This window comes from Sycon ciliatum, chromosome 3 (genome assembly GCF_964019385.1).
Source record: "Sycon ciliatum chromosome 3, ocSycCili1.1, whole genome shotgun sequence".
In the NCBI taxonomy this organism is placed as follows: Eukaryota; Metazoa; Porifera; class Calcarea; order Leucosolenida; family Sycettidae; genus Sycon; species Sycon ciliatum.
Genome location: NC_088645.1, coordinates 18,786,678 through 18,799,847, shown reverse-complemented (window position 1 = coordinate 18,799,847; position 13,170 = coordinate 18,786,678). Strand labels below are relative to the sequence as shown.

The 13,170-nt window shown below is 44.2% G+C and overlaps 1 long non-coding RNA gene across 1 annotated transcript; it reads left to right on the top strand.

Moving 5' to 3' along the window:
• Nucleotides 1-720: 720 nt before the first annotated feature.
• On the top strand, nt 721-3,979 carry LOC135812528 (uncharacterized). Its single transcript, XR_010552839.1, has 3 exons — nt 721-1,460; nt 1,922-2,104; nt 2,695-3,979. It is a non-coding gene; the product is annotated as an uncharacterized LOC135812528 (long non-coding RNA).
• Nucleotides 3,980-13,170: the final 9,191 nt, after the last annotated feature.

Below are 13,170 nucleotides of genomic sequence, written 5' to 3'. Positions count from 1 at the left end.
AAACAACATAAGAAAGGGAAAGAGCAACATGCGTTGTGTGGTATGTTGCTATGCGTCCGTGAATCGTCGTTTTACGGTTTTGTCTGATGGTCTTACCAGTATTGTCCTCGACATACATGTATATCCGCCACCGTCCTTAATATATGAGACTTTTAGCTCGTACTTGTCTTGGTCGCGCAAAAAATCCCCTCCTTATGTGCTATTTCTATAACGTAGAACCTTCCGAGTTGGAAGGCTTTTGGAGTGCGCATTCAAGCTGTGCTATAGCTGATTTCCAGTCAGGTGTAGAACGTCAGTACCGTTGGTCAGTGTCGAAGGCTCTGTTGAAACACACTGTGGTGACACACAGGTCACACTGCCCACGGTTCCTTCAAGCACCGAAGTGACAGACACAACTGCTCCTTTCCCATTGCTGCCATACGACAGGCTGGCAAAGCAAGAGATACTCTTCCAGTCGCTAGCACCTAGACACCAGCAATTGTTAAATGTCAGCTCATGTAACGGCGGCAGCTCGAGTGATGGAGAGTTGAATGAACTCTGGACCTGTTAGAGTGTGAATGCAGGAACGCGCTAATTCGCTGATATATTTCTTGCATTTTTGCTTACCTTGCTTCCCTTCTATCACTCGCTTCACCTGATTCCATGGGTGAATTTTTTTTCTTGTGGCGGAGAGTATTCATGTATCATGCTTCCTCACTATGCCTATTGAAAATTTAACAAAGCGGCCACAAAACTCCTGTTCTTAGTGGCGATAGATAAGCGACAATTGCGATGAGCCGGACCAAGTACAAAAACTATTAAGGTCGTTTACACTTGTGTCTACCTTTGCAGATCCTCTCTCAAGCTCCTTTCAAGTTGAACAGTACTTGTATTGTTATTGTGTTCATGTGCTAGATTCTAAAGGAGTAATAAGGCCCACCTCCTTTCTGTGGAATGCATCAATACTCATTGTCAGTCCGGTGCTACCTTGTGCACGTCTGACTGTTCAAAACCTGGTTTAGTCGGTGGACTATAAAGCATAACCTGTGCCCCAACGATTTCCATTTTTCCAGAACAAACAATTCTTGAACTTTTGTACTACTTGACTTCGAAAAATGTCCTAATCCCACACCGTGAAGCATGCCGCATCCCGAAGGCTGAAACAAACTCCACCTCCTGCGTCCAGCCAGTAGCAATGGGTGCGTGAACTGCGCACTGGGTGCAACTAGTGGACTTCGCAAGTTCGATGCCATCACAAAGCGCATTCTTTCACAAAAATACTTCTTAACATTACATTCTTTAACACTCTCTTTCTTATAATGCATATTTAGATGTGTTTGTTATAGACTACAAGGGCGGAATATTGACGCTACCATCAACATCCACGACATTTCCCATTTCAACCCATGCGGGTGTTTTACCTACGAATGAAGGGTTGAAAGCATCAACAAACAAAATCCTGGAGACAGTTATTTGGAGCGGTAGGTCAAAGGTCCTGCATGGGCTTCTGTTCATTCAAGACGGATTATTGCCTACATGCTATTGTCTGTTTTCTACCTATTCATTATCAAGACACTCTATGTTCAGGGTTTGAGATATTTAGGCTAATACTGACGGTTGGCACTCGCATTCCACGTCTTGGCATTTGTTCCAATCAAGGAAGACTGGTGATAGTGGAGACGATTTGATTCCTTTCATATTTTTTCATATATCTACTGAACTAAAACCGTGGGGTATTGCCAATATTTAAAGACAAAGAGAATGGTAGAAAACAAACTTGAAGATATTGCTTTAAGGCATTGCAGAAAGCCCAATTAGCTGGATTCCGTATTAAGTGAACTGTTTAGTGGAGAAAACTGCTGCCAACTAATACGGTCCGTTAAGAATAGTACAATGATAATAAGTGCTAATGTGTCATGCGTATTTTCTTGTATTTGTTAAGCCGCTACTTCAGTGGAAATCACAACAGAAACGACATTTTCTAAGACCCCACGCGGACACGCACATCCTGCATCGCGAGATTCATCAACAACCAACACCAGCCCGATGCCTGTTAGTTTGGTGCCACATGCTAGAGCAGTGATTTCGACCAAACTTCAAGGCGGCAATACACCTTCTGTGTCTGGTAAAAATTAACTGCATTCTCGTATTATGTTTTAAAGGTATACTTACCTCGATTAGTTCATAAACCCTGAAGTGTGTAATGTTTTCCATTCATTAAAAGACAGTTGGTTAATTGCAACATTTTCGCAATCACGCTAATTTTTGTTGAGAAACCCATGTCATTATGTGCGGCATCTGAACACAGCATCTGTGCAAACCACGAGACGCTTGATCTTCAAAGTCCGCTGAGAAGACCCCAGAATATGTCGATGGACTGGGTTTGGGATGAAACATGCAGCATATTTTATTGGCAGAGCACTTCCCGTGATAACGTTTAATCCGTGGTGCGAGTTCTGCTGGTGACTGTCATTTCATTCGGCTGACTTTAACCTCTTTCAACTCCAACAAACGTATGAATAACCATATCTTTATGATGTATTTCTACATTGTGTTCTCAGTCAAATGTATAAACTGTGGTTAATCAACACAAAATTACATTCCATTTGCAGTGCTTGCTGTTTGGCAACAATAAGTTCGTTTTCCAAGGATCACCTCCAAATTGACTTGATTTGACGGTATCATTCAATCAATGTCCTTACACTCTTATCCTAGGTGTAACAACTATCCATCGGTCTCCGTCTACTATGAAGATGTCCCCTCAATTTACGAAGGAAAGGGAGACGCTCGCTTTCTCTAGCCCAGTGACTATTGAACGGCCTACAAACTTTTCCCACGTCGAGCCCTCTGAAGAAGACTCTTCAGCACTCGGACAGGCAGCTATAATCGGAATTTCCGCGTCTGCTGGGACAATCCTGGTTATATCTGTGATATGTTCAGTGTTGTGGAGATCCAGAATGACAACCAGACGGTCTGGGTCCAATGATAGTTCTGATAAAGAGCATCAATACAGTAGCAAGGCGGCAGAGGGAACTGGCATATACGAAACAGTGATTGGCGAGCGGCTTGATCAGACGGATTTGCGAATACCTGTAGAGCAATCAAACGAAGCTACCGTTACTATGTACGAGAGCACAGCTTACATGAGCACTACGAGAGCATCCTGGCAACTCACCTCGAATGACGCCTACGGAGCGACATCAGACACGTTCAAGTAAGATGGTGAAAGGCGTTATATTTGGATTGGATTGGTTTTACGCTTCACATGAAGATCTGTCGCATCGGAACTACTCATCTTCGGGGGCCCCATACCAAAACAAGATCATATTAAACGAGATGGTTCTGTCGTTCTATTCTGGCAAATGCGAGTGTAGATTAGACCAAGAACAGCAGAAAACACTGAAATACCCAATTTAAGTCTAGGATCACGAGGTCGCGAAGCCCCAAAAGATAAAAAAAAAAAAAAAGTTCACTTTTCTTCGATGTCTGATCTTGTCTCGTACTTTATGCGTCACATTCATTATCTGGGACGACTGGCTATGTTTGCATGCCTTCCCTGGGAACAACACCGCACTCGGTGAGGGCGATTTCTCGCTGGTCCTCATTTTTGAACTGCTAATAATGTAGGCATTATCCTATCCACGTTACATGCCCACTTACCTTTCCACTTTCCCCATTTTTTGAATGAAATATTATCTTTCCAGAATTGGCAGTTTGAGCCACATAAAGCGTCCAGTTTTTCATAGTTCGCTTGCAAGTCAGTTGCACACCTTCTGTAAAAATATAATTCACTTCCAAACTATCCTTTTTGTCTTCCACAGACTTTACAAGAAGTAGCTTAACTTGGCCATGCCTCCTTTCTATGGTAATAATTATAACACACGATAAGGCAGGATTATAAGATCATTGTGCACTGCACTTACACCAAGTACTACACTTTATCACTTTCTTTGTTTTGACTCCCATTGATTATCGCTATACCTAAGAAGTCAATTATTCCTGCATATTTTACTCCTTACATTATTGACTGCTTATATTGTTTGACGCTCAGGGTTGCTCAGTTGAACGGTGCTTAGTGCATGGTCACTATTCTTTAATGGGTTGCACGAGCTGCAGCCTTTAACCCGTATATAGTCGTATCAATGGTTGATGGTGCAACGGTTGTGTAATCATAAACTGGGATTCATGAGATTATCGAATTTGAAATACGGACTGTTTGTCGTGATAAATCTATTTTTGACTTCGTACTTGGTCAGCAGGCATAGTGGGGTGGTCTAAGACCATGATTGAGAAACAGAGGGTACCAGGTTCAAGTCCTGCTTGGAAGCATAAGGAATTTTTCCAGCCGTGCTGCTACCCACAGTTAATTGGGAACTCGTGGCCTGGCACGAGGGTAACATAGATGCAGCTAATAGGATTTCGGTCTTCGACCTCTGGTGGTGGGTCTCATCTACTCACCTCCCACCGTTTAGGCGCTGCATCTGCGCCTTTGATCCTAGAGGGTGGTGGCGTTCCCACGGCGGAAGCGGAAAACTCGGCTTCCAGCCGAGTCTCACGCGAACCGTGAAATTTATTTTTTATTTTACTTGGTCAGTACAGGACATAAAAGCCTCCTAAAAGACGTCGGCTTTTATTTCTTATATTGACCTGGTACTCAATCAATAATATAATAATATACGTGTGTTGAAGATTTATGGTTGATAAATATGGTGGTAAAGACACGCCTGGCAATATGGCGGTAAATACACGCCTGCCCACACACGCTCTCTAAGCTGCAAAGTTCTAGCACACACCTCTCCTTCTCACCACCACCACCATCAGTTTGCGCCTGGCGCCTAGTCGATGCATGGTTGGCGGTATCCGACATAGCAGGCTGGTACATCAAGTAGCGCATGGCACATAGAAGATGACACAGCAACGACATAGCTCGATTGCGACGTACGTTTTTTCGCCGCTGGACTCATCAGGCAATCTTCTTGAAGGTTGTCTTCATATGGAGCTTGACTCGGAAGAATGAAGTTGAAGACACCACTGCAGCTGTACTTATGGTTGATAAAATAATATGGTGGTAAAGACTCACCTGGCAATATGGCGGTAAACACACGCCTGCTCACACACGCTCTCTAAGCTGCAAAATTCTACCACAGAGATCTCCTTCTCACCACCACCAACATCAGTTCGCGCATGGCGCTTAGTCGATGCATGGTTGGCGGTATCCTACATAGCAGGCTGGTACATCAAGTGGCGCATGGCACATAGAAGATGACACAGCAACGACATAGCTCGATTGCGACGTACGTTTCGTCCCCGCTGGACTCATCAGGCAATAAAAAGAGGTGAAAGGCTGGCAACATGATGACATGTACTTCACCCAAACCAATGAATCAGTGTATATTGTTCATGACATAAAGGAGTTGAAAGAGGGGGCGTTTTGAATGCTGATGAGACATTGATTCTTGTTTAGTGCTTTTTTAACCATAGAACTACCAAAATTTCAACTACCCTAGAATTACCGGATTATGACTCCACCGGACTTAAACATACCTGCTAGGAATTATTTTCGGCAATATGTGTAGAAAAAAATGTCCCTGAGGTAAAAGGTACCTTTTATAAGGAAGGACCAATGACAGGTGCACTATCTTGGAGATCAGCAGTTGATATAGCGCTCAGCGAAAGGGCCACCTCTCGTCAGTTTACGGAAAAATAAAAGAGCATTTGCTTGCCATGCTCAACCTGCAAACTCTACATTTCAGTCCATTACCCTGGAAACGGATGCTGCTGGGCCAACGTGTTGGATTTTTCACAGCCAGGTTGGTTATTCTTTGACTGCTGTGATAAATACATTTACGAGCGAAAGGAGAACGTTGTGTCGCGACTCATAGCAAAGAAATAATTTACGTTCGACGTCGTGCCTGGAGACCATCTTCGTGATCAAACCTCAAGTAGCAGATTAGTGCCTGGAAACAATTTGTAGGGATTTACTTGATTATGTGGCGTCCATTCCTATCCAGCCGAAGGGCCGTCGGCAGATTATTGCGGGAACAGAGGACGCCTCTTTCGTAAATTTGCGAAACAAATGCCATGCTATTGCCCTCCCTCAAAGTAGAGTCCTCTCCAATTTTCTGTTTTCCCTCCTACTTTGTGCACTTGATCATGCCATGGGTCATATTCTGGTCAATAAATGCGAATAATGCATCTGCCCCATCTTCAAAATTGTGAATATCTCGGAAAAGCACGCAAATTTCGGAAAGAATAACCGGTTGCCGGAGAACCCAGTTTCATGAAGGAAATACTGCCCGAGTTTTGGAAATTGATGTTCTGTTATGTGTATGGCTCCATAGCTTTATCACCACTATTATCCGCTTGCTCCCTCAACTCCGGTCCCGTATCAGACTGATCGAGAAGCCGGAGCAATTAGTATTCACTTATCTTCACCTGGTGCATATAACTATGTGTCTTTGTGTTCGGTTACTTCTTATTGCTTGCGCACAATGCTGCAGGCACTCTTCTCCCATTCATCTCCAAACTCCTGACCAAAAGTTTTCAAAATCAAATGAACTGCTTTATCCGCAGGGACACTGCGCCTGCTGAACATGGCTTCCACCAGACAACCGTAAACTCAAAGGACGTTCCTAGAATATTATAATTGCACTGGCACTTCATATCGTTCTATGCTGCAGATGACATAGTGAATCACTTTCCAAACTTAGGACATACAAATTTGTCTGTTTCGGCAGGATTGAGGATTTCGATATTGACCATAACGACACGAGAAAAGTCCATAGTAGCATGTCCATATTTACAAATCTCCACCTTCATGGTCCCCAATCTCCTTTCTCCCAAATGTATTCCTCTTCACGTTATTCACGTGTAGTTCTAAGCTAAATTCTCCCTTTTCAGGGTGTCATGAGCAAGGTGTATGACCGTGAATGTTGTGGGCAGGAGGCTGTGGAGACTTGTTTGGGTGACACCATGGTATTTTAGGAGATACTTGTATCGATACTTGTATCTTCTAAAATACCATGGTGTCACCTTAACACGTCTCCACAGCCTCCTGCCCACAACATTCACGTTCATACACCTTGCTCATGACACCCTGCCCACCTCAGCCATATACATTTACACTGCGCTAATATCACACTGCTAGCTCTACAGCCTCCTGCCTACAACATCTTCATGCACGGCTCACCACCTCCTGCCCACTCCAGCCACACACTCCGCGCTAACACTGCACTGCTAGCCCCCTGCCTTCAACAACCACACACTTTCCACACAGCTCCCACCCTAAAATACCACCACTAGCCCCCACAGTCTCACACAGCTTTTTATACCACCCTCTCCTGGCATATTTACCGGCATGGTCGGCACCCGATCTTCATGTTGCCTGATGATTGCGTGAGCATGAACCTTAAAGTAGCAGCACACAAGCCTTGATTGTCCTTGTTGTTCTGTTGTGGAGTTAAAAGATACAACAAAATATTAAAATTTCGCTTGGAAACAACACTTGCTCACATTCAATCACTGTTTTTCGCAAATTCGTGTCAGAAAATATTGCAATTCAAAGTCTCGGTCATAACACAACAATTATCAGGAATGAATTGGGTATACTGGTTATGATGGGTTCATAATTAATGAGGAGCTCTGCGAGGAGATACATACCCACAAAGCTAAAGTGTGAATTACAGCAGCTGTTACAGATTGCATGACGGCATGACATTGAAAGGTAGATAAGCAGTGGTTCAAGTGACACGCATTGGAGCTGGTTGTCTCCTACTTGATTATGTGAGCACTTTATTATAGCACAGCCTGGAACTTCACTGCCTTTTGAAGTTAAGTTCATACACGACGCATGAAACCATACAGCACCATATGCGACCTGGATAGCAGACATCCTTATCCGCTAATATCCTGTACTTCCTTGTAACCCCACCGGCAAGATACAACACTATCAGCTCTGCTGACTGATGACTGGGCGATGTGGCAGCCTTGATGAAGTGATATAATTATTGTATACTATGCAAGATAGACCTCCGTGGCATCTAAGCGGTTATTTCTGTCTGGTTGGTCGCTGGAATTTTATACATCACCGATGCACTGGAGCGCAGCCAATTAGCTTGCGTTTCAATGCTCTCTCCTCAAAACATCCACGTGTCACGTTTCAACGTCATTCCGCTTATCAATAGTGTTCCACACTCTCCGGGGACCTACAGATCCTATCGTGACCAAAGTGCAGGTACTTGTTGAGTTCTTGGCGAAATGAATTTGGGACATGGTTGTTGGATGAGGCATTACTTTAGTTTCTGCACGTTGTGCACGTAATACTGAGGATAGCCACTTGTGATTACTCATGCCTTTAATTAAAACAGATTGTACCACATGCAATGACACTGTGCATTCATTGGTGAACATAGATGTTGTGGACAAATTAGGATGTATGGCATACATCACAACATCGGCTATATGTTCGGAGTTTAGTGTTTCCTGGTGCTGAGCAACCACTAGCATCCTACACATCCAATGCGTTTACTGCAGGCTATTCATTCTAGTTTTCTTTAGCGCATAGCTTATCCCATAGCATCCTCTAAGCAGACTGTGTCATGATGCATGAAATACGCATGATGAGATTTTCCGTGCTCGCTTCAGGATCTTAGATGCGCATCACGATAGAGTGACAGCCTATTCCATGCCATTATCGCTTGCATGTCCTGAAAGGTGGATTGAATTATTGCCCAGTGATCCTGGTGTGTAATGCATGCAGACCGTTTTATTCTGCAAGCACCATAATTCTGAAATCAGACAAAATGTATATCTGAGTTGATAAAGCTCAGTGCTCAGATAGCGTGTGCTTCCTAGATCGCTGCAGGATAGATGGGGTGCCCAGACATCAGCGCATGTCTCGAGTTTTGTTTTACAATATAGAGGCCTGTGTTGACTGTTTGGTTGGAGCGGCTTCACGTCCACTGGGGATTATCCAATGCTCTTGTCCGTTAAGTGTTGAACTTGGCGACGGGGACGATTCGGTCCATGCATAGAGCACACTGTAAACGGTCCAGCCCAACGAAAATGTGTCAGTTGTATCTAAGCTACAAAGTGTTCATGGCGATGGGTAAGCCTTGGAACGAACTCTCTTTGACTCTGCTATGACCGTTTTTGTACGGTTGTAATACTCAATTTAGATGACAACATGTTATAATTATAGGATGAGAACACGAATGACACCCTTCCTCAAACTATTGTGTTTCACAGTTGTATTGCTAAAAATACATCAAGAGGATGACGTTTGTCATCATAATTACAGCAGGCCAAACTTCGGGAATGAGGAAGATATGCCGAACGCAGTTGAATGGAATTTTACCCGGGCTTGTGTTCTCGTTTCTGCAGGCTATAGATAATTATGGTATTTTAGAAGCAAACCTAGTTACAAGGCATGTAAGCGTCTTCCGAGAAAATATCGTTAAACACAAAGTAGGAGCGCACAAATCACGTTGTTTAAAAATATTTCATTAGTGCAATTAGGGGTATAATATATGCAGACATGGCCAGGCAACAACGAGTTCATGGAATTTTTAAGGATTTTTATGTTATTAAAAATCGATTTTCGTGTTCCGCTCATCAGTGAATAGTATCGGAACTGAGGGTACTGTGTACAGAAAAGAACATTTTATAACAGCATAATTAAAAATGTGAACAAAAAAGGAAGTGCTACAGCATTACATAAAAGGTGTCAAACATAGTGCTAACATATATAACTGAGTGCAGGCACAAAGGATGAGGTGATACAGTGCAACATGACACAACATTTACATCTGATAACCAGCTACGAGAACAACTTTAGCGCGACTACATGATTCTTTTGTTTACAAAGAACAGGATTATGCACACGAATACATACAGCTTCCAGAACCTTCAACTGCTTAACATAACTTGCGCGGCACAAAACAGAAAAGTGAGAATCATCGTACACACTAAGACAATCTGGACGTGATAACAAGTGACAAAATACAGCTGACCTATTGCTCACGTCGCTCTCTTCCGTCTCATCCCGCTCCTTTCCTTCAACCTCCTCCGCCTTATCCTCGTCCTCCGTCTCATCTTCATCGTCCTCATCACCACCATCATCATCATCAGTCACTTCCTCATCATCCGTTTGATGCTCAGTCTCACTGCACTCCTTATCAGCCTCCAACATGTCTCCATCATCTCCGCCAGCATCACAAGTCGTTTGACCGCTGCTCCGCGTCACCGTTGCTGGGTTCTCTGTTACTGCCCACCCATTTCCAATGTCCATTTTGCGTGGGCCAAGTCCATTCCGTGCATAAATTTCAAGTGAATAGTTTGCTGTGCTTCTTCTGGGTCTATGATAAAGGATATTGGTTTCATTTTGGTTTGTCGATGATCTCCCTCTCTGTCCAGACACAGTCGTCACCGTGGATCCCAGCACCGGGGGGACCACCGTCTCGGTAGTCACCAAAGGTAAAGGGGTGGCTCAGACGGAGGCAAGGGCAACTGCCGATGTGAGGGTTCAGTGTCTCTCAGTGGCCCTTCCTCCATTCCAGGCCGATGATGTTGTGCTAGAGTAGGCTCCGCTGCCGTTCTCCGTGGGTCGAGAAGTGGTGGCCAGGTCACTGATGGCAAACCCACCCCAGCCCCAGCCACCCACGGCACCCCAGGTGGTGGGGCCGGTGGTGGCACGGGAACAGGCGGCGCTGTCGGCACAGCGTGTTTGTCTACTGAGCTAAGTTCTTGCACGGCCTACCACGCTTTGGCCGCTTTGCTCTGGCTGCTGGTGGTAATAAGTGCAACGGCACATGTTGTCTGATACGTGCGTTCAGGTGTTGAAGAGTCCTACCAACGTACCGGGCAGCACAATTCCGGCACTCAAAGAGATATACCAAATGGCTTGAAAGCTGGGGAGGTAGGAAATCCTTCCTCACCATGAACGCACGTACCGTGGTGAACACGGGGATGAAGTGGGCAGCAAAATATGTTTTATTGACTAGGGTCTTGATAGCTCTGGACATGCTGACAGACGCGTTGCCTTTCCAAGGCAGGCATAAGTAGATAGGACACTTCCGAGGACCTGTGAATGTATCTTTGTTATTAGATTCTTGCTTCAGTATTTTGTTCAATAAGTCATGTATCCATTCTTAAGGAATATTGATCTGAGAAATTCCAGCTCGTCGTTGAGCTTCGTTTCGGAGCAGAGCCGCTTTGCTCTCCCCACCAGGTAACGTACCAGGTTCACCTTGTATTGATGTGAGCAATATGAATCATAGACGATGTACTGCCCAGTGAAAGTGGGCTTTCGGTAGACTGATGTTACGACTCTGTTATTAGATTTTTCTACCTGCACATCCAGAAAGGCTAGTTTGTTGTCATGCTCACGCTCACATGTGTATTTGAGCGCTGGGTGTAGGTTGTTTTGATGATGAAAGAATGTGTCACATTGCTCAACGGAATCAAAATATGTAAAAGAATCATCGATGAAACGAACGTATACCTGAGCCACATCGACTCATTGATCAATGATTCACAGTATCCAACGAATATATTTGCCAAAACGGGTCCAAGGGGGCACCCCATGGCCACACCGTCCACCTGCCGATACAATCATTATGTCATTCAACGAGAACTCTACGCCAGTAGTGACCAAGGACATTAACTTACGGAAGGCTGTCTCCAACAACCAAGGAGTATCTACCGAATCATTTCGATACAGTACATCAGCACAAATATCGATTGTTCATCCAAAGGTTCGTTCGTGAACAATGATTCTACGTCAAATGAACACATATGAGCACTAGCGGGAACCTGATGAGAGCGCAAGATATCTACAAACTGGAAACTGTCTTTCACTGTGCGCGTACAGTAATAACTTTGTACGACCCCGAGAATAACACAGAGCCACTCAGAGCCACTTAATGGCCTGCCAAAAATACATAACACCAATTGTCCTTTGTGACCGATACAATCAATGGTTTCATCTCCACAGTACAGCATTTCTAAGTGGCTCTGTGTTATTCTCGGGGTCGTACAAAGTACTTACTGTACGCGCACAGTGAAAGACAGTTTCCAGTTTGTAGATATCTTGCGCTCTCATCAGGTTTCCGCTAGTGCTCATTAGGAATCATGAAGGCATGGCAAGCACATCACGGTAAAAAGTAATAAAAAAGAAGTGATCAGATGCACAGAAATTGAGGGTGGGAGGGGAGGGACACTGGTGAGACTCAAAACTGACTGCAGAAGTAAAAAAGAGTAAATTACCGTATCAGTTCCCGAAGGGAACCCACGTTCCCGAAGGGAACTCACGACGGCCGCTAACACCCGATAAACCCTGAAGAAGTCAGGAAAAGAAACGCCAATAGAGAGCACACCAGATTCCATATTAGCAACTGAAAATATTTCGCGATAAATCATTTCTCGCCTATCTCATTGCGCTCGGCCGGTGAGAATTATAACTTCTCTTCAGGATTATACAGGGAATGGCTGAAATGAAAAGGAATTCTAAAACGTACAGCGTGATACAACAATCTGCAAAAAAATCGGAAATTATCACGTCTAAGTGGAAAAATATAGCAAAGAAAAAAATATAGCAAAGACAACGCACTAGACAACTTATACGGCATTATTAACCCTTTGAGGGTCCATAGGTCGAATTCGACCTTTATTTGACGAGTGCTAGCGAAATGCTGATTTCAGCTGGTATACGCGGTGAATTGGCTCACACTTTGCAGCCAAGTCGCGGACATGATGTTGGTCGTGAAAAGAAAAAAAATCCTGTGCGGAGCATTCAAAATTTGACTATGCACTTCACGAACGCAGGCCTCTTTGGTGACAACCAGTGTGTACATATTTCAAAGACCCGCCACATAGAAACAACCTGAGGAAGGAAAGGAGCCACATGCGTTGTGTGGTATGTTGCTGTGCATCCTTGAATCGTCGTTTTACCGTTTTGTCTGATGGTCTTACCAGTATTGTCATCGACATACATGTACATCCGCCGCCGTCCTTAATATATGAGACTTTCAGCTCGTACTTGTCTTGGTCGCGCAAACATTCCCCTCCTTATGTGCTTATTCTATAACGTAGAACCTTCCGAGTTGGAAGGCTTTTGGAGTGCGCAGCCAAGCTGTGCTAGAGCTGATTTCCAGTCAGATGTAGAACGTCAGTACCTTTGGTCAGTGTCGAAGG